Source organism: Panulirus ornatus, chromosome 25 (genome assembly GCF_036320965.1).
Source record: "Panulirus ornatus isolate Po-2019 chromosome 25, ASM3632096v1, whole genome shotgun sequence".
Lineage (NCBI taxonomy): Eukaryota > Metazoa > Arthropoda > Malacostraca > Decapoda > Palinuridae > Panulirus > Panulirus ornatus.
In genome coordinates, this window is record NC_092248.1 from 21139136 (window position 1) to 21162765 (window position 23630).

Here is a 23630-nt window from a genome sequence, read left to right on the forward strand (position 1 = left end):
TCTCTTATTGAGGGGGAAGAGACAAGTCTCTTATTGAGGGGGAAGAGACAAGTCTCTTATTGAGGGGGAAGAGACAAGTCTCTTATTGAGGGGGGAGAGCCAAGTCTCTTATTGAGGGGGAAGAGACAAGTCCGTTAAACATGTGGGAGGGAGAATTACAGCTGTCATTAAAGGGTAAACATGGCAGTGTTGAATAACTACTCAGGCTCCGCCAAGACAGACGATGATATTGAAAACTAGAGAGAAAGAATCCATGTTTACGTATCCAGCTTCCTTCCCTGACTTCTATACAAACCTAACCTTTTGTCAGTGAATATCTTACATACATATCACGTAGCGAGGCAGGTGATCACACACGGGATCTGCCAGCCTCTTGCAGTAGCCTGGGCCACACATGAGCCATCTGCTACCAACGTGTGCTCTGATATACGTCAGAAAACACAACGAACTATGACTGTCCAGCTTTTTTCAGACGCAGATCAGCATGTACAGTAAACGCAAGTCGTCATCTATTTCTAAAAAGTGTGAGACGATGCTAAATCTATCGCTTCATCACAAACGATTCATTGTACTGTACATTTAACTTGGGGTGATGGAAGATTTGATAGAGTAATGGAGCATAGGGGACTGACAATGCTGATACTGGGGCGGACAATGCTGACACTGAGGCGGACAATGCTGACACTGAGGCGGACAATGCTGACACTGCAGAAAACATAGCTGACACTACGAAAAACAATCTGACACTGGCGACATATCTGACACTTGGGAAGACAATGCTGACACTAGGGTGAACAATGCTGACACTGGAGAGGACCACACTGATACTGGAAAGGACACTGCTGTCACTGGAGAGGACAATGCTGACACTATGGATGAAAAATCTGACACCCGCCTAAAGAAGGGTATCAGAGGCAAGTCAGGAAAACAAACTTCATAAACAGACGAGATAAAATCCTGAGCCTTGAAGCACTGGAGGAGAATACCTTAATACCGGGGATTACCTCCAGCACACACGCATGACTCAAGCCCTTGATGGAATAACAACAGATTTACGAAGTCCCAGTTCTTACAAGAACCAAACAACACCATAATACATGGGTGTATGTATGTATGATTACTACATGAGCGATACAGGAAGAGAGTCTTCCACTCGTAGTGCCCCGCTTCTTAACTCTAAATACAATGTGTACCGAGTCATAATTCCCGTGATCTTTCACTTGCCATGTAACCTCATGCATGCAGAGTCTGGGACCACTAATATATATATATATATATATATATATATATATATATATATGAAACAACTATTCGAAATACTAAGTACTCGAATACCCTTCGTCTCACAATGGTGAGCAACGGGGTCTATACCGGTTGTTTCCGAATAGACGCACATAGCCAGCTGATAGCGTTTTACCGAACCTAACTGTACAACGCGGAGGTATATGAATACGAATAAAGTGCATATGAACGCGCACCTTCATAGAACATACAAACCTCCGACAGCCAGGATCGAACCCGGGACCCCTGTGCAAGAGGCAGGCATGCTAACCGCTAGGCTATGGGACTGTATAAATAGGACTGTATAATATTATACAGTTCCATAGCCTAGCGGTTAGCATGCCTGGCTCATGCACAGGGGTCCCGGGTTCGATCCTGGCTGTTGGAGGTTTGTATGTTCTATGAAGGTGCGCGTTCATATGCACTTTATTCGTATTCATATACCTCCGCGTTGTACAGTTAGGTTCGGTAAAACGCTATCAGCTGGCTATGTGCGTCTGTTCGGAAACAACCGATATATATATATATATATATATATATATTATTTATCTATTTATTCATTTCTTTATTTAACTAATTCTGTCGCTGCCTCCCGCGTTAGCAAGGAAACAGACGAAAGAATGGCCCAACCCACCCACATACACGTGTATATACATACACGTCCACACACGCACATATACATACCTATACATCTCAACGTATACATACACATACACACACAGACATATACATATATACACATGTACATAGTTCATACTGTCTGCCTTTATTTATTCCCATCGCCACCTCGCCACACATGGAATAACAACCCCCTCCCCCCTCATGTGTGCGGGGTAGCGCTAGGAAAAGACAACAAAAGCCCCATTCGTTCACACTCAGTCTCTATCTGTCATGTAATAATGCACCGAAACCACAGCTCCCTTTCCATATCCAGGCCCTACACAACTTTCCATGGTTTGCCCCAGACGCTTCATATGCCCTGGTTCAATCCATTGACAGCACGTCGACCCCGATATACCACATCGTTCCAATTCACTCTATTCCTTGCACGCCTTTCACCCTCCTGCACGTTCAGGCCCCGATCACTCAAAATCTTTTTCGCTCCATCTTTCCACCTCCAATTTGGTCTCCCACTTCTCCTCGTTCCCTCCACCTGACACATACATCCTCTTGGTCAATCTTTCCTCACTCATTATTTCCATGTGACAAAACCATTCCAAAACACCCTCTTCTGCTCTCTAAACCACACTCTTTTTATTACCACACATCTCTCTTACCCTACAACCACTTACTCGATCAAACCACCTCACACCACATATTCTCCTCAAACATCTCATTTCCGGCACATCCACCTTCCTCCGCACAACTCTATCTATAGCCCACGCCTCGCAACCATATACCATTGTTGGAACCACTATTCCTTCAAACATACCCATTTTTGCTTACCGAGATAATGTTCTCGACTTCCACACATTCTTCAACGCTACCAGAGCTTTCGCCCCCTCCCCCATCCCTATGATTCACTTCCGCTTCCATGGTTCCATCCGCTGCTAAATACACTCGCAGATATCAAAAACACTTCACTTCCTCCAGTTTTTCTTGATTCAAACTTACCTACCAATTGACTTGTCCCTCAACCCTACTGTACCTAATAAACTTGCTTTTATTCACATTTACTCTCACCTTTCTTCTTTCACACACTTTACCAAACTCAGTCACTAGCTTCTGCAGTTTCTCACACGAAACAGCCACCAGCGCTGTATCATCAGCGAACAACAACTGACTCATTTCCCAAGCTCCCTCATCCACAACAGACTGCATACTTGCCCCTCTTTCCAAAACTCTTGCATTCACCTCCCTAACAATCCCATCCATAAGCAAATTAAACAACCATGAGACATCACATACCCCTGCCGCAAACCAACATTCACTGAGAACGAATCACTTTCCTCTCTTCCTACACGTACACATGCCTCACATCCTTGATAAAAACTTTTCACTGCTTCTAACAACCTGCCTCCCACACTATATATCATTAATACCTCCACAGAGCATCTCTATCAACTCTATCATATGCATTCTACAGATCCATAAATGCTACATACAAATCCATTTGCTTTTCTAAGCATTTCTCACATACATTCTTCGAAGCAAACACCTGATCCACAAATCTTCTACCACTTCTGAAACCACACTGCTCTTCCCCAATCTGATGCTCCGTACATGCCTTCACCCTCTCAATCAATACCCCCACATTTAATTTCCCAGTAATACTCAAAAAACTTATACCTTTGTAATTTGAGCACTCACTTTTATCCCCTTTGCCTTTGTACAATGGCACTATGCAAGCATTCCGCCAAACCTCAGGCACCTCACCATGAGTCATACATACATTAAATAACCTTACCAACCAGTCAACAATACAGTCACCCCCTTTTTTTAATGAATTCCACTGCAATACCATCCATACCCGCTGCCTTGCCGGCATTCATCTTCCCCAAAGCTTTTACTACCTCTTCTCTGTTTACCAAATCATTCTCCCTAACCCTCTCACTCTGCACACCACCTCGACCACAACACCCTATATCTGCCACTCTATCATCAAACACATTCAACAAACCTTCAAAATAATCGCTCCATCTCCTTCTCACATCACCACTACTTGTTATTACCTCCCCATTAGCCCCCTTCACTGAAGTTCCCATTTGTTCCTTTGTCTTACGCACTTTACTTGCCTCCTTCCAAAACATCTTTTTATTCTCCCTAAAATTTAATGATACTCTCTCACCCAAACTCTCATTTGCCCTCTTTTTCACCTCTTGCACCTTTCTCTTAACCTCCTGCCTCTTTCTTTTATACATATCCCACTCATTTGCATTATTTCCCCACAAAAAATCGTCCAAATGCCTCTCTCTTCTCTTTCACTCACTACCCTTTCTAACCTGCCCACCTCCCACGCTTCTCATGCCACAAGCATCTTTTTCACAAGCCATCACTGCTTCCCTAAATACATCCAATTCCTCCCCCACTCCCCTTACGTCCTTTGTTCTCACCCTTTTCCTTTCTGTACTCTGATTTCCTAGTACTTCCTCACACAAGTCTCCTTCCCAAGCTCACTTACTCTCACCACTCTCTTCACCCCAACATTCTCTCTTCTTTTTTGAAAACCTCTACAAATCTTCACCTTCGCCTCCACAAGATAATGATCAGACATCCCTCCAGTTGCACCTCTCAGCACATTAAAATCCAAAAGTCTCTCTTTCGCGTGCCTATCAATTAACAGTTAATCCAATAACGCTCTCTGGCCCTCTCTCCTACTTACATACGTATACTTATGTATATCTCTCTTTTTAAACCAGGTATTGCCAATCACCAGTCCTTTTTCAGCATATAAATCTACAAGCTCTTTACCATTTCCATTTACAACACTGAACACCCCATGTACACCAATTATTCCCTCAACTGCCACATTACTCACCTTTCCATTCAAATTACCCATCACTATAACCCAGTCTTGTGCATCAAAACTACGAACACATTCACTCAGCTGTCCCCAAAACACTTTCCTCTCATGATTTTTCTTCTAATGCCCAGGTGCATATGCACCAATAATCACACATCTCTCTCCATCCACTTTCAGTTTTACCCATATCAATCTAGAGTTTACTGTCTTACACTCTATCAAATACTCCCACCACTCCTGTTTCAGGAGTAGTGCTACTCCTTCCCTTGCTCTTGTTCTCTCACTAACCCCTGACTTTACTCCCAAGACATTCCCAAACCACTCTTCCCCTTTACCCTTGAGCTTCGTTTCACTCAAAGCCAGAACATCCAGGTTCATTTCTTCAAACATACTACCTATCTCTCCTTTTTTCTCATCTTGGTTACATCCACACACATTCAGACACCCCAATCGGAGCCTTCGAGATGGATGAGCACTCCCCGCGTGACTCCTTCTTCTGTTTCTCCTTTTAGAAAGTTAAAATACGAGGGGAGGGTTTCCAGCCCCCCGCTCCCGTCCCCTTTAGTCGCCTTCTACGACACGTTAGGAATGCGTTGGAAGTATTCTTTCTCCCTTATCCCCAGGGGATATATATATATATATATATATATATATATATATATATATATATATATATATATATATATATATATATATATATATATATATATATATTTTTTTTTTTTTTTTTTTTTTTTTTTTTGCTTTGTCGCTGTTTCCCGCGTTTGCGAGGTAGCGCAAGGAAACAGACGAAAGAAATGGCCCAACCCACCCCCATACACATGCCTTGATTCAATCCACTGACAGCACGTCAACCCCGGTATACCAAATCGATCCAATTCACTCTATTCTTTGCCCTCCTTTCACCCTCCTGCATGTTCAGGCCCCGATCACACAAAATCTTTTTCACTCCATCTTTCCACCTCCAATTTGGTCTCCCTCTTCTCCTCGTTCCCTCCACCTCCGACACATATATCCTCTTGGTCAATCTTTCCTCACTCATTCTCTCCATGTGACCAAACCACTTCAAAACACCCTCTTCTGCTCTCTCAACCACGCTCTTTTTATTTCCACACATCTCTCTTACCCTTACGTTACTTACTCGATCAAACCACCTCACACCACACATTGTCCTCAAACATCCCATTTCCAGCACATCTATCCTCCTGCGCACAACTCTATCCATAGTCCACGCCTCGCAACCATACAACATTGTTGGAACCACTATTCCTTCAAACATACCCATTTTTGCTTTCCGAGATAATGTTCTCGACTTCCACACATTCTTCAAGGCTCCCAGAATTTTCGCCCCCTCCCCCACCCTATGATCCACTTCCGCTTCCATGGTTCCATCCGCTGCCAGATCCACTCCCAGATATCTAAAACACTTCACTTCCTCCAGTTTTTCTCCATTCAAACTCACCTCCCAATTGAATTGACCCTCAACCCTACTGTACCTAATAACCTTGCTCTTATTCACATTTACTCTTAACTTTCTTCTTTCACACACTTTACCAAACTCAGTCACCAGCTTCTGCAGTTTCTCACATGAATCAGCCACCAGCGCTGTATCATCAGCGAACAACAACTGACTCACTTCCCAAGCTCTCTCATCCCCAACAGACTTCATACTTGCCCCTCTTTCCAAAACTCTTGCATTCACCTCCCTAACAACCCCATCCATAAACAAATTAAACAACCATGGAGACATCACACACCCCTGCCGCAAACCTACATTCACTGAGAACCAATCACTTTCCTCTCTCTTATATATATATATATATATATATATATATATATATATATATATATATATATATATATATATATATATATATCATACAAACCTCCAACAGCCAGGATCAAACCCGGGACCCTTGTGCAACAGACGGGAATTCTAACCGCTAGGCTATGGGCCTGCCTAATAGGAAATAACTATTCGAATACTAAGTACTCGAATACCCTTCGTCTCACGTTGGTGAGCAACGGGGTCTACACCGGTCATTTTCCCAACAGGCGCACATAGCCAGGAGATAGCATTTTACCGAACCTAACTGTACATCGCGGAGGTATATGAATACGGACATAGTGTATAGAAACGCGCACCTTCATAGAACATACAAACCTCCAACAGCCTGGATCGAACCCGGGACCCCTGTGCAAGAGGCGGGAATGCTAACCGCTAGGCTATGGGCCTGGCTAATAGGAAATAACTAGAATACAACGTACTCGAATACCCTTCGTCTCACGTTGGTGAGCAACGGGGTCTACACCGGTCATTTCCCAACAGGCGCACATAGCCAGCAGATAGTATTTTACCGAACCTAACTGTACAACGCGGAGGTATATGAATACGAACATAGTGCACTGAAACGCGCACCAGCACCAAGCTAGGTAGCATCCTTTTCTCTTGCCCATAACTTGTATGTTTGTAACCAGTGTATTGCACTGCATTTATTTCTTATACATCTCGCCCGTTTGTAAAGCGTAATAGAATTATTACCATTATTATTACTGTCTGTAGAGGAAGAGATTTATTTGAAGACTTTCTTGGATCATGATAACGTAACTTTTTGTGACCTGTAGAAAATCTATTTCTTTTTCCATTATGTTTCATTTAATATATAGTTTTAATCCCGGCGTTAACTTCATCCTTAACTTATAGCACCGTTAACCGTGTTGCGTAACTATATCTATTTTCTATTTATTATAATTTGTCGCTGTCTCCCGCGTTAGCGAGGTAGCGCAAGGAAACAGACGAAAGATTGGCCCAACCCACCCACACACACATGTATATACATGAACGCCCGTACACTCACATATACATTTCAACGTATGCATACGTATACATACACAGACATATACATATATACACATGCAAATATTCATACATGCTGCCTTCATCCATTCCCACCGCCACCCCGCCACACATGAAATGACAACGCCCTTCCCCGCGTGCGCGCGAGGTGGGCTAGGAAAGGACAACAAAGGCCACATTCGTTCACACTCAGACTCTAGCTATCATGTGTAATGCACTGAAACCACAGCTCCCTTTCCACCTCCAGGCCCCACAAAACTTCCCATGGTTCACCTCAGACGCTTCACATGCCCTGGTTCAATCCACTGACAGCACGGCGACCCCAGTATACCACATCGTTCCAATTCACTCTATTCTTTGCACGCCTTTCGCCCTCCTGTATGTTCAGGCCCCGATCGCTCAAATTCTTTTTCACACCATCCTTCCACCTCCAATTTGGTCTTCCACTTCTCCTCGTTCCCTCCACCTCTGACACATATATCCTCTTGGTCAATCTTTCCTCACTCATTCTCTCCATGTGACCAAACAATTTCAATACATCCTCTTCTGCTCTCTCAACCACACTCATTTTATCACCACGCATCTCTCTTACCTTTTCATTACTTACTCGATCAAACCACTTCAAACCACATATTGTCCTCAAACATCTCATTTCCACCACATCCATCCTTATCCGCACAACTCTATCTATCGCCCATGCCACACAACCATATAACATTGCTGGAAACACCTTTCCTTCAAACATACCCATTTTTGCTTTCCGAGATAATGTTCTCGCCTTCCATACATTCTTCAACGCCCTCAGAACCTTCGCCCTCTCCCCACCTTCTGACTCACTTCCACTTCCATGGTTCCATCCGCTACCAAATCCACTCCCAGATATCTAAAACAATTCACATCCTACAGTTTTTCTCCACTCAAACAGGCTGCATACTTGCCCCTCTCTCCAAAACTCTTGCATTCACCTCCCTAACAACCCCATCCATAAACAAATTAAATAACCATGGAGACATCATGCCCCAATCACTTTCCTCTCTTCTACTCGTATACATGCCTAACATTCTCGATAAAAGCTTTTCACTGCTTCTAGCAACTTACCTCCCACACCATATACTCTTAATACCTTCCACAGAGCATCTCTATCAACTCTATCATATGCCTTCTCCAGATCCATAAATGCTACATACAAATCCATCTGCTTTTCTATGTATTTCTCGCATACATTCTTCAAAGCAAACACCTAAGCCACACACCCTCTACCAGTTCTGAAACCACACTGCTCCTCCCCAATCTGATGCTCTGTATATTCCTAGACCCTCTCAATCAATACCCTTCCATATAATGTACCAGGAATACTCAACAAACTTATACCTCTGTAATTTGAGCACTCACCTTTATCCCATTTGCCTTTGTACAATGGCACTATGCATGCATTCCACTAATCCTCAGGCACTTCACCATGAACCATACATATACTAAATATCCTCACCATCCAGTCAACAACACAGGTCACACCCTTTATAAACAAATTCCACAGCAATACCATCCAAACCCGCCGCCATGCCGGCTTTCGTCTTCCGCAAAAGCTCTCACTACCTCTTCTCTGTTTACCAAATCATTCTACCTGACCCTCTCACTTCGCACACCATCTCGACCAAATACCCTATATCTGCCACTCTATCATCTAACACATTCAACAAACCTTCAAAATACTCACTCCATCTCCTCACATCTCTATTACTTGTTATCACCTCCCCATTAGCCCCCTTCACCGATGTTCCCATTTGTTCTCTTGTCGTACGCACTTTATTTACCTCCTTCCAAAACATCTTTATTGCAGGTTTGTTAATTGATATATTTTGGAGCTACTTGTATCCGAAGCAATAAGATTCATCGTTCCATCTTGTTCATTTCACAGCAATATACTTTGATTACAACCGCCGAAGTCACACAGAATGTGTATAGAAATGAACGACGAAACGTAGCCTCAAGCTTTTGGCTTCCCCGTCTGACGTATAAATATTCCTTGTTTCACGTAAATGGTAAACTGTCCTGGTGTCCTACCCCGTCAACTGCCATACTGGTCGGTCCACTGCCCTACCTCGTCAACTGCCATACTGGCTGGCCCAGTCCTACCCCGTCAACTGTCATACTGGTCGGTCCACTGCCCTACCCCGTCAACTGCCATACTGGTTGGTCCACTGCCCTACCCCGTCAACTGCCATACTGGCTGGTCCACTGGCCTACCCCGTCAACTGCCATACTGGCCGGTTCACTGCCCTTCCCAGTCAACTGCCATACTGGCTGGTCCACTGGCCTACCCCGTCAACTGCCATACTGGCCGGTCCACTGCCCTACCCCGTCAACTACCATACTGGCTGGTTCAGTCCTACCCCGTCAACTGTCATACTGGTCGGTCCACTGCCCTACCCCGTCAACTACCATACTGGCTGGTCCACTGCCCTACCCCGTCAACTGCCATACTGGCCGGTCCACTGCCCTACCCCGTCAACTGCCATACTGGTTGGTCCACTGCCCTACCCCGTCAACTGCCATACTGGCCGGTTCACTGCCCTACCCCGTCAACTGCCATACTGGCCGGTTCACTGCCCTTCCCAGTCAACTGCCATACTGGGCAGCCCTTTTACCTGACCATGATGCCCACTACATCGTCATCATCCCTTTTCTTCCTTGCCACAGAATCCCTCACCCCCATCAGTCCAAAGTCTCACCCATTCCCCTCCACCACCTATATAAGGTCTGTCTTCCCTCACCCTACCTAACTAGGGGTCTCCCCTTTTCCCTCAACAACTTGTGTCTCTGTATTGAGCGCTTCCAGACTGGTGGCGTAAGAGGGAGGGAAGATAATCCTGCTTGCCCGATATTGCACCTTCTCTAGGAGCCCCAACTGTCTAGTGGCACGTACTCCATTATGTGTGTGTGTGTGTGTGTGTGTGTGTGTGTGTGTGTGTGTGTGTGTGTGTGTGGCAGTGTGTGAGTAAATATGTGCGCGTTCAAGTTTGTCCCTAATTACCTAATTCTAATTACCCATATGTAGTGAACGGGGAGGGAGTTCTACGCTCATGGACACCACACCACACCCCCTTCCCCTCCCTCCCAATCTCTTGAACTTCCTCTAAAACCAAACAATTATTTAAATTTCTGTAGACTACCAACAGTCACAACTATATCACTTAGTTTACCCCAGACCTCCGTCACCTTACCACTGAAAGTGAAAATAAAATAGCACCTCCATGTCTTTCATAACAAGTTCTTCTGTTCCCTTTCTCTCTTGGTATGACCTTTAGCTGTACTGTCATTGCGTACTGAAGATAAAAAAAAAAATCGTACACTGTCGACATCATCAAATTACTTCGACGTTTGAAGGTTATCAGGTCAGCCCTCACAATCATTCAAGCCACAGTTCAAATTTCGGCAGAAAGACTTATTTTTTCCCCATACTCTGCGCATACTAGATTTATCATCCGGCCATTTATGGTTATTCTTTAGCCTTCTTTTCTTTTCTCTTTAGAAAGGTGAGGGGGTTTAAGGCCAATGGGCCATTTTTATGACAATATTCGCGATAAAAGGCAAGATCAATCTTTTCCTTAAACCTAACATAACGCCTGTGATAAGTCTGTCAAGGCCATTTCTTAGCCATCTGGAGTCGAAGCACCATCTTTGTCATTGTCTTATCTCGAGTGATGTGGGTGAAACACACCACAGACTTACCAGCAAGGACCACCTTCTTTGTCTCACCCTGGCTCTTGTCTCACCCTGGCTCTTGTCCTACCCTGGGTTTTGTCTCACACTGGGTCTTGTCTCACCCTGGATACTTGCTCACCTTGGGTCTTGTCTCACACTGGTTCTTGTCTCACCCTGGGTCTTGCCTCATCCTGGGTCTTGTCTCATCTTGGATCTTGTCTCACACTGGGTCTTGTCTCACCCTGGGTAATGGTTCCCCTTGGGTCTTGTCTCACACTGGGTCTTGCCTCATCCTGGTTTTCTTGTCTCACCCTGGGTCTTGCCTCATCCTGGGTCTTGTCTCACCTTGGATCTTGTCTCACACTGGGTCTTGCCTCATCCTGGGTCTTGTCTCACCTTGGATCTTGTCTCACACTGGTTCTTGTCTCACCCTGGGTCGTCCCACACTGGGTCTTGTCTCACACTGGGCCTTGTCTCAACCTGGGTCTTGTCCCACTGGGTCTTGTCTCACACTGGATTTTGTGTCACACTGGGTCGTGTCTCACCCTGGGTTTTCTTACACTGGGTCTTGTCTCACCCTGGATCTTGTCTTGGGTCTTATCTCACACTGGGTTTTGTCTCACCCTGGGTACTGGCTGACCTTGGGTTTCATCTAACACTGGTTCTTGTCTCACTCTGGGTCTTGTCTCATCCTGGGTCTTGCTTCACTCTGGGTCTTGTCTCACCCTGGGTCTTATCTCTCCCTGGGTACTAGCTCTCCTTGGGTCTTATCTCATACTGGGTCTTGCCTCATCCTGGTTCTTGTCTCACCCTGGTTCTTGTCTCACCCTGGGTCATGTCTCACACTGGGTCTTGTCTCAACCTGGGCCTTGTCTCACACTGGGTCTTGTCTCACCCTGGGTCTTGTCTCACACTGGATCTTGTTTCACACTGTGTTTTGTCTCACACTGGGTCTTGTCTCAACCTTGGTTTTGTCTCACCCTGGGTCTTGTCTCACCCTGGGTATTGTCTCACACTGGGTCTTGTCTCACCTTGGGTCTTGTCTCACACTGGGTCTTGTCTCGCACTGGGTCTTGTCTTGTCTCGCACTGGGTCTTGTCTCACCCTGGGTCTTGTCTCACACTGGGTCTTGTCTAACACTAGCTCTTCTCACACTGGGTCTTGTCTCACACTGGTTCTTGTCTCGCACTGGGTCTTGTCTCACACTGGGTTTTGTCTCACTCTGTGTTTCGTCTCACCCTGGGTCTTGTCTCACACTGGATCTTGTCTTACCCTGGGTCTTGTCTCACACTGGGTTGTCTCACACTGGGTCTTGTCTTACACTGGGTTTTGTCTCACACTGGGTCTTGTCTCACGCTGTGTTTTGTCTCATACTGGGTCTTGTCTCACCCTGGATCTTGTCTCACCCTGGGTCTTGTCTCACACTGGGTTTTATCTCACATTGGGTCTTGTCTTACACTGGGTTTTGTCTCACACTGGGTCTTGTCTCACGCTGTGTTTTGTCTCATACTGGGTCTTGTCTCACACTGGGTCTTGTCTCACCCTGGGTCTTGTCTCACACAGGGTCTTGTCTCACCCTGGGTCTTGTCTCACACTGGGTCTTGTCTCACCCTGGGTTCTGCCTTACCTTAACTGGGTGTTGCCTCACCCTGGACTTTGCCTCATCATGGACAAAGCTTTCCTCATCCTTTGCCTCACTCTGTGTCTATCTTGCTTCCGCGTCTTGCCTCACCCTGTGCCTAGCCTCGCTCTGGCTCTTGCCTCATCCCTTACCGAGGATTGCGTATAAGGAAAGACACATTTGCTTGAAAGCGTCAGTCTTTCTGAATTGGAAACAAATTCATTCCAGTTTGAGAATCACTTGTCTTTTGTTCTTTATACAGTGCTAGAGGCTCTGACCACGAAGATATATGTTCATAAACTATGCTGAAGAAATATCTTACAGGAAAGTATACGATTAAACATAACTGGTCAAAGAAATATAACACTGTACTGTTTAGATGAGAAACGTGACGCGTTACCAAGGATTCTGGTTGTACAAGATTATACTAGGGAACGGATAATCTGCATGCTACCCGTGAGGATGTACTACTAACAGATAATATATATATATACATATATATATATATATATATATATATATATATATATATATATATATATATATATATATATATATATATATATATATATAGGTAGTATGTTTGAGGAAAGGAACCTGTCTGATTTGGCTTTGAGTGAAACGAAGCTCAAGGGTAAAGGGGAAGAGTGGTTTGGGAATGTTTTGGGAGTAAAGTCAGGGGTTAGTGAGAGGACAAGAGCAAGGGAAGGAGTAGCACTACTGAAACAGGAGTAGTGGGAGTATAAGACAGAGTGATAGAAAGTAAAGTTTAGATAGATATGGGTAAAAAAGAAAGTGGATGGAGAGAGATGGGTAATTATTGGTGCCTATGCACCTGGGCATGAGAAGAAAGATCATGAGAGGCAGGGTGTTTTGGGAGCAGCTGAGCGAGTGTGTTAGCAGTTTTGATGCACGACACCGGGTTATAGTATGGGTGATTTGAATGCAAAGGTGAGTAATGTGGCAGGTGAGGGAATAACTGGTGTACATGGGGTGTTCAGTGTTGTAAATGGAAATGGTGAAGAGCTTATATATTTGTGTGCCGAAAAAGGACTAGTGATTGAGAATATATGGTTTAAAATGAGAGATATATATAAGTATACGTATGTAAGTAGGAGAGATAGCCAGAGAGCGTTATTGGATACATGTTAATTGACAGGCGCGTGAAAGAGAAACTCTTGGGTGTTAATGTGCTGAGAGGTACAGTTGGAGGGATGCTTGATCTTGTGGAGGCGAAGGTGAAGATTTCTACAGGTTTTCAGAAAAGAAGAGAGAATGTTCGGGTGAAAAGAGTGGTGAGAGTAAGTCAGATTGTGAAGGAGACATGTGTGAAGAAGTACAATGAGAGACGGAGTGCAGAATGGAAAAAGGTGAGAGCAAAGGACGTAGAGGGAGTGGGGAGGAATGGGGTGTATTTAGGGAAGCAGTGATGGCTTGCGCAAAAGATGCCTGTGACAAGAGAAGCGTGGGAGGTGGGTAGATTAGAAAGGGTAGTGAGTGGTGGGATGAAGAAGTAAGATTATTAGCGAAAGAGAAGAGAGAGCCATTAGGACGAGTTCTGCAGGGAAATAATGCAAATGACTGAGAGATGTATAAAAGAAAGAGGCAGGAGTTCAAGAGAAAGGTGCAAGAGGTGAAAAAGAGGGCAAATGAGAGTTTGGGTAAGAGAGAATCGTTAAAATTCAAGGAGAATAAAAAGATGTTTGGAAGGAGGTAAATAAAGTGCGTACGACAAGAGAACAAATGGGAACATCAGTGAAGGGGGCTAATGAGGAGGTAATAACAAGTCGTGGTGATGTGAAAAGGAGATGGAGTGAGTAGTTCGAGAGTTTGTTGAATGTGTTAGATGATATAGGGTGTGTTGGTCGAGGTGGTGTGCGAAGTGAGAGGGTCAGGGAGAATGGTTTGGTAAACAGAGAAGAGGTAGTGAAAGCTTTGCAGGAAGATGACAGCCGGCAAGTCGGCGGGTTTGGATGGTATTGCAGTAGAATCTATTAAAAAAAGCGGGTGACTGTGTTGTTGACTGGTTGGTGAGGATACTCAGTGTACGTATGGCTCACGGTGAAGTGCCTGAGGATTGGCGGAATGCATGCATAGTGCCATTGTACAAAGGCAAAGGGGATAAACGTGAGTGTATATATAGTGAGTGTATATAAGAGTGAGTGCTCAAATTACAGAGGTATAAGTTTGTTGAGTATTCCTGGTAAATTATATGGGAGGGTATTGATTGAGAGGGTGAAGGCACGTACAGAGCATCAGATTGGGGAAGAGCAGTGTGGTTTCAGAAGTGGTAGAGGATGTGTGGATCAGGTGTTTGCTTTGAAGAATGTATGTGAGAAATACTTAGAAAAGCAAATGGATTTGTATGTAGCATTTATGGATCTGGAGAAGGCATATAATAGAGTTGATAGAGATGCTCTGTGGAAGGTATTAAGAATATATGGTGTGGGAGGCAAGTTGTTAGAAGCAGTGAAAAGTTTTTATCGAGGATGTAAGGCATATGTACGTGTAGGAAGAGTGGAAAGTGATTGGTTCCCAGTGAATGTCGGTTTGCGGCAGGTGTGCGTGACGTTTCCATGGCTGTTTAATTTGTTTATGGATGGGGTTGTTAGGGAGGTGAATGCAAGAGTTTTGGAGAGAGGGGCAAGTATGCAGTCTGTTGTGGATAAGAGGGCTTGGGAAGTGAGTCAGTTGTTATTCGCTTATGATACAGCGCTGGTGGCTGATTCGGGTGAGAAACTGCAGAAGCTGGTGACTGAGCTTGGTAATGTTTGTGAAAGAAGAAAGCTGAGAGTAAGTGTGAATAAGAGCAACGATATTAGGTAAGTTTGAATGGAGAAAAACTGGAGGAAGCGAAGTGTTTTTAGATATCTGGGAGTGGATTTGGCAGCGGATGTAAACATGGAAGCGGAAGTGCGACACAGGGTGGGGGAGGGGACGAAGGTTCTGGGAGTGTTGAAGAATGTGTGGAAGGCGAGAACATTATCTCAGAGAGCAAAATTGGGTATGTTTGAAGGAATATTGGTTCCAACAATCTTATATGGTTGTGTGGCGTGGGCTATAGATAGGGTTGTGCGGAGGAGGGTGTATGTGTTGGTTGGAAATGAGATGTTTGAGGACAATATGTGGAGTGAGGTGGTTTGATCGAGTAAGTAATGAAACGGTAAGAGAGATGTGTGGTAATAAAAAGAGTGCGGTTGAGAGAGCAGAAAAGAGTGTATTGAAATGGTTTGGTCACATGGAGAGATTGGGTGACGGAAGACTGACAAAAAGGATATATGTGTCAGAGGTGGAGGGAACGAGGAGAAGTGGGAGACCAAATTGGAGGTGGAAGGATGGAGAGAAAAAGATTTTGAGCGATCGGGACCTGAACATGCAGGAGGGTGAAAGGCGAGCAAGGAATAGAGTGAATTGTCACGATGTGGTATACCGGGTTCGACGTGCTGTCAATGGATTGAACCAGGGCATGTGAAGCGTCCAGGGTAAACCATGGAAAGTTTTGTGAAGCCTGGTTGTGGAAAAGGAGCTGTGGTTTCGATGCATTATACATGACAGCTAGAGACAGTGTGAACGAACGTGGCCTTTGTTGTCTTTTCGAAACGCTACCTCGCGCGCGTGCGGGGTGAGGAAGGTGTCATTCCCTTCACAATCCCGACACATGAAATGACAACCCCCTCCCTCCGCATATGCGCGAGGTAGCGCTAGGAAAAGACAACAAATGCCACATTCGTTCACACTCAGTCTCTAGGTGTCATGTGTAATGCACCGAAACCACAGCTCCCTTTCCAAATACAGGCCCCACAGAACTTTCCATGGTTTACCCCAGACGCTTCACATGCCCTGTACATAGACAGGGGAGAAAGAAAATTACCCAAGTATTTCCTGCATGTTGTAGAAGGTGACTAAGAAGGGAAGGGAGTGCGGTACTGGAAATCCTCCCCTCCCGGTTTTTAGTTTTCAAAAAAAAGGAACAAAGAATGGGGCCCGGGGGAGGATGTTCCCTCTAATGCTGTCCTCTGTTCTATAAGAAAAATTAAGATGCATTTGATACTGATACAGAATAAGCCAAATGTGTGATCTCCAGTTTCATTTACATGACACTTGCCTCTCGCGATGAAATGTATTTGTAAGTCTTGTAACACTACAAACGAGGCTTGAGGCAACCTTTAACGCTAGCTAGCTCCACACACAAGTCTCGAAGCAATCACAGATGTACCTTCAGCCTATTAAACTGTAGAGAATAATCCAATATCTGGTTACTGTATAAACCTCTTAACTCGGTATGCTAATCCTCACCTGTGTATCAGTGTGGAGAAATTCTTCAGGTATGATGGGGTGTGTGTTCATACCGGGAGCGTCATCCTCAGGTTCAGCATGACGATGATGGCAGAACATAAGCATCGCTCACTCACTCACTCGTCTCTCGCGGGACCGACGCGACCACGCACACTGCCTGCATCAACAAGTTGGACGGTCCGTAGTAAACCTCAGTCCTCTAAATTCTGCATTATCTCTCCACTTCCACCGTCAGTGTCTTACACACCCAACACATACTAGATCTGAGGAACACTTCTTGGTGACACGGGAGAAATTAAGAGTTCGACCGACACATTCAAATATCTAGTTTTCAAGGACACCAAAGATGGCAATACCATAGAGACTGCTCGCTGATTGGCCGACAGCTGCCATCCCACTGACCAGCAGTGTGTTACACCGTTCACTTGAAATGAGCAGCGGTTGTCGATTTCTGCACACCAAGGAACGCCGTGGCTCTGCTATCTTATGTACAGTAATAGCTTTTCAGCTCCGTGTTATTGTATTCAAATGTTGCACCTACACGCGATACACTTCCAACAGATTCAGCGTAAATGATCACAAAAAGTCTTGGTCGGAATAAACGACAGATTTCTTATTTTGCTCATTAAGTCTCAACTTTTCTGGGGACGTTCAATAAAGATTTTCATGGTGTGTAAAAGACACTAAAAGTTCTGCAGGAGTTTCCGTGTGAAGGAGAGAAGTCTGTCTACATTCACACACACACACACACACACACACACAGCACGAGCGATGACCACAAACAGTCTCATCGATTACACATCCTCACGGATAAATACACTCGCATGGCTTCTACATTTGCGTTACACCACATGGACGACGGACCAAGATGGCATTAACAGATCTTCGATTAGCCGCGAGAGTTCTAGACCAACTGAGCGATCCCCAGTTTAACAACACGAGCCAGATCTTTAACGGGCTTCACCGTACGGTATGTCATGGGAGCAGAGCGAAGCCGAGGTCGCCACCAACACCGGCGGAGCGTTACGACGAACACCCGTCCTCGCCGAAGGCCACACGGACACTGAGTGATGTGATCTGATGTCTCTCATTCCCCCTGACGGCTGCCAAACGTGGGATCCGAAAACTTCCTCAAAACATCTCCGATCTTCCTCTTACCTCACATCTCTGTTTGTATATCTGTCATTTAATCGTTTAATCAAACTGTAACAGCAAAGGTACTGCATGATTCCATCTGCTCGTTCTCCTCGTCGAAGAACTTACTCCGAAGGAGTCTATCTTTTCCCTGCCACTGATTGCAGCGCAGCCTTCGAATGACAGGTATTCCCAAAGAAGGGGTCATGGTGTTTTATGATAATGACAACTGTAAATCAGAAACAGATGTTGGGCCCCAGATATGCTTTACCTTCTAGAACCCTGATGTTGGTCCTGGAGGCTCGTCTGCCTCCACATTTCTGTCTAAACTCTAGCTTCTGCAGCTTCAGGATGTCTGAGGACGCGATCTTAAAGCCTATGGTGCCGTACACTCCGCAGATTTTTATTCTGTGACTTTTCAGTTATTATGTGACTTGAACAGTTTATGGCAGCGGGTGTTTACTGGTTTTATTCTCGCTACACTTATGGAACCTTCATGAGTTGAGTGTGCCACTTTACGAAGTTTCCTTCAAGCCTACAGGGAATGATATTTAGATACAGAGAGAGAACCATACTTCTCTGGATTTCTAATATGTAGAATATGATGCATCTCTCCTATCGAAGTTCTATTACAGTCTTACATTGCTTTCGGTCGTTTCCAATATGGTGATTATTGATACAATCACTACGCATTTCGTAACGCTGCAATGTAGCCTGTCTTGAAAGGTGATGTTAACATGCAACATTATTCTAATGTGAAGAATGTAAGTGGTTTTTGCTTCTCTCGTCTTGCATTCAGCAGGATCCAGCCTACCACCTTCTTGAAGGAGGCATACCTCTGTTCTGGTTGCTTGCCGAAGATCATCAAATATAACTTCATCCTGATGTTTTTCCTTTACAATTTCTCTTCGTGAGATAATAATGCAGTTTAATGCTGTCTAATAATTTTGTAAATATAGTCATAATTTCTTCTTTGCAACTCTTCGTCAATTGACAAAAAAAAAAATGAAGCTTTGTTATCACATACACCATGCCCTTTTCAAAGGCCAACTGGATGACTTGATTGATATCTAGTCGTAGTCATGAATTAATAACAACAACAGAAAACAACAGCAACTGACACAGGCAACAGTAGTAAGCTACATGTTACAAGTAACAACATCAGCACAGATAACATCAGCAGGCGCCGTGATCAACAGTAACGTTCATAGTAACAAAAGTACCATTTGTACGTAAAACAGTAACAATAACAGGTAACAGAGTCTCTCCAGTGAAAGCAACAACAGCTTCGGACAGCAACAACAACCAGCAAGAATACAACGTCACAAGCACTACACTCACAAGCAGGATGAGGACGTCACACGCAAAAGCAGTAGTAGATCAGAGGTAGTGTGTCACACATAACAGACATACCTATAGTGAGTATAGTAACTAACAGGGGTAGCAAGTCGTGCGTAACAGGTAATAACAGTCACATTCAGGAATAATAACAGAAATTCGAGGTCAAGTTAAAACTGTAACACTTACTAGTGGACCTAGCAACAGTAAGAGTCAAAGATAGTAACAGTCAGTTTACCAGTCACATGTAACAGTGCCGGTTTATATCATACCAGTCAATAGATAGCAAGGCTATCAGTCACATGTAACGGTTGTAACAGTCAGATAAGACTAGTAAGTAATAACAAATAAAAAACACAGACTCTATCCGTCCAAATCTAAATTTCGCTCCGTGATAGATTTTATGACGTGTCACAAATAACGTCACACGTCACACAACAGCAGAGATAACGAACGGTCGTAACGCGGCAACAACAGACGGGAAAAAAGTGACAGGCTTTGGGTGAGTGTAAGGCAGAGCAGATGTAAACGTAGCGTAAAATAATGTTTAAGGAAGGAGAGTTGAGAGTGTCAAAGATGGCTGGGTACACAGCAGATGGAGTGGTTATGCGAGTTTGAACGTCTAACAGGAAACTCGACACCCTAGTGTCCTTCCCGGCTCCACGGAAAACTCATAAACATGATGCGTCAGGAGTATCCTCTCACTATGGAAGGCTTGTACTGATGTAAGGGACACAACTTTTTTTTATTTTAGCAGCGAATACACATTGTCCTCTGTTACGTTAGCTGGAGAGGTAGACATAGTGTATATCTTAAAGATAATTGGATGTTTTTTTATTTGTCTTTCCTAACAACCATGACCTGATTCCTTTTTAAAAGCCAAGTTTTCCACTACCTCCAAAACTCTAGAATTATTTTTCCGACTTCAACTCCTTATGTTACATTCTAATGTTTCTCATACTTCACTTAATGCTCGGTCTCGCTGTGTGCTTTCGTCCGTGACTGGAGCCTTTAATATAAAGGAAAGTAATGTAGGGTATACCTCAGGGGCGCGTCCGTTTTTTGATTTCATGTTAACGAACACCACATCAAATTATTTCTCTTCCAGTGCACAGTAAATTGTGATATGGGTATTCTAGTTTAGATAAGCTTAGGGTGTCGAGGTGAAATCAAAACTAACACAAAATAACCCACCTCAACCCCAGTGATACACAGTGTATCCCAGCTACTCCGCTAAAGATGGAGCAACTCGTAGGTTCTCGTTCCTCCTAACCCTTCATATTAGCATTCCCTCACTCCCTGATGCACCTCTCAGTCGTCCGATACCCCTACACGGTAATCTCCATACATATAGTCCATAAAGCCCCTTTGGCCGTGGAGCAAAACGTATGGACATACTATCATTCATGTATTTGGAATGTGCCTCTGAACTTGGGCCATTTGTGCGTTGCTCGTTTTTCTGCGTGTGAATAAAGACCAATTTTTTTTTTTTTCGTCTTGAAAACATGCAGTGGTACAGCCTAACCTCAAATAGGGTGACCATTCTTCCCATTCCAGCAACAGTGTTGTTCGACTGACTTCTGGGCTTAAAGTCTTCGAATATCTCCTCAACTTTCAAATCCTTCAGGATCTCGAGTCTCACAGTCTTCTCTGATCATCAGGTTTTGCTCTCATGAGGCGAGATCCACCGGCGATAACTTCTCCTATCGAACTAATGTCTGGTCATCCCCTCTGGAAGATCCTTCGAGAATCCATTGCTGTAGACCTTGATATATCGAAGGCTTTTCATTGGGTGTGACACTGGGGTCTGATCTTCAGATCTTCTCTTTACTGTTTCCCCTGCTTTACTCTGTTCTCACATACGTCACTTCCTCTCTGGCCGATCTGTCTTCGTAATGTTGATGGAACCACCTCTCTCATTTCCTCTGTCAACAGCGGCCTCCCTCAGAGTTCTGTTCTCCCTACTGCGCTTTTCATCCGTTTCATCGACGAATTCCTTCCTTGAAGAGATAATCAGATGCACCAATATGCTGTCAAATCAACACGTCCTTCAGATCTTCTCTATTCTCCTTGCTGCATCTACGTCTAAACACTTCAAAACATCCTCTATATACACACTAAGGATTCGGACAAGATTTCTCAGTGAGGTACGTTCAACCCATGAAGGCTTAATATTACTTCTAGAACCCAAGTTTCATCCTATTTCTCCCTCTAAGAACCGTTTACAAATATCTTTTTCATGGTTCTATAATTCCACTACTCTACACAACAACCGTGTTTGAATCACCTTGACCTTTGATCAGCTTTGGCAAACACATATCACGCCATAGCCATGTCTGCCTCGACGAAACTGGGAATCCGCTCTGACGCCGGATTTCTTCTGAACACTCGCTGCCATTATGCAAAGGACTGATTCGTCTCGTGTGGAGTACTGCTTTCACATCGCTCTACATATTTACCTAACAGAGTCCAGAGCAGTCCGACCTCCTCTTCCAGCACGATCACAGAAGCATTTGCCCAACTGTTGGTTTTCTCTTTGTCTCGTTATCCAAATGAACCAACAGGAAACAGAAACACAGACGCTAGGTTTTCGTCTATTTGTCAGTAAACTCCAGTGCAACTGTCTCTGTTATACTGATATCACTTTTGGTTTCTGCCCTTGAGATCAAGCTGTCTGTGTGGCCCCGCCATTAAGTATACCTCTTAAGGCTCCGCAAACAACTGCGTCTCTACATGACGAGTGTGTGGCCGTTGCCAAGCAAGGTTGGGCCATTGTGATGTCTACTATCTGCCAACACCACAGTAAGGACTGTATCTTCTCAAGTCATCATATACGATCATAAACTCTCCCCTTCTTTATATGGCAGACTTTCACTTCCTCTAAGACTCTCTAATTATCTTTTTCCATTATATCTTATCTATTTATCCCTTTTGATATTTAAGCTGAGGCCTGGCCACGATGAAGACGTTTGTGCCTGACTATATCCTTCAATGTGAAAAGAAAGACAATAATCACATTTACCTTAACCTAACCTGAACTAAGACATGAGAGGACGTCATATTAGAACGCTTCTTTCAAGATCGACTGTACCGAGTGAAAGAAAGTGGATGATGTCGAGTCAATTTTGCCTGTTTGTTTCTTATGAAAATAAGATAAAACACCGTTAATGTCTCTATGCCAGACACAAGGAAACTTTGGAGAACGAACGGGTTTGAGATAGTGATTGCACTTCTCACCTCCAGCCTACAATCTTAACCTGCATACAGCTCTGAATTTCAAAATATTGATGAGGTTGAATATATCGACTTCGAAGGCGATGATTCGCAAAACAGAAGAAGAAAAATAAATCTAACCTAACCTGATGCTTTCCAACAATGGTCTTCAGAAGTGATGGCAAATGTTGTATTATAGAAAGACAGAAGAGTTGCCGCTTTCCCATTGCAGTCCAAGAATTTGCACGTGAGCAGATGTGTGAGGGTTACACATCTGGTCCACGAACATAAAGTTCACGAGGATTGAAACTTCGTGTACGTATTTCTTTTTTCTCTTAAGTTCCATAATACGTATAGATGTTTCTCGATAAAGTACATTAACTCTTATAAGTAAAACGATTAACCCGGAAATGAAGTGGAAAGACTAAAGATTTACCATAATCATAATAAATAACCAATGACCCCCCCCCCAAAAAAACGAATAATTATAAACAATGATAACGAAACCATAAAATCGTTAGGAACTACCTCATTCATCTCCTGTGGCCGACGAAACACTCCTGAGTCGTTCAGTTTGACGTAAATTTCAAGTTCGTTCCAAGTATTCACATGGAACAGCTTCGGATACAGTGAAGTGTCTTCACTGTTAAGCTCCTCAAACTTGGCCTCACCCATCTGTTATGTTCGAGTAACATCCTGAAAAAGTGATAAATTTCAGTAAG

General features: G+C 44.1%; 1 protein-coding gene across 1 annotated transcript in view; it reads right to left on the minus strand.

Moving 5' to 3' along the window:
• The window catches only part of LOC139757312 (uncharacterized), a 212174-nt gene extending 193906 nt beyond the window's left edge, over nucleotides 1–18268 (minus strand). The window contains exon 1 of the mRNA XM_071677711.1: nucleotides 17224–18268. The gene's annotated coding sequence lies outside the window, so the exon portion shown is untranslated. The remainder of the gene's footprint in view (nucleotides 1–17223) is intronic.
• Between the last annotated feature and the right edge of the window lie 5362 nt (nucleotides 18269–23630).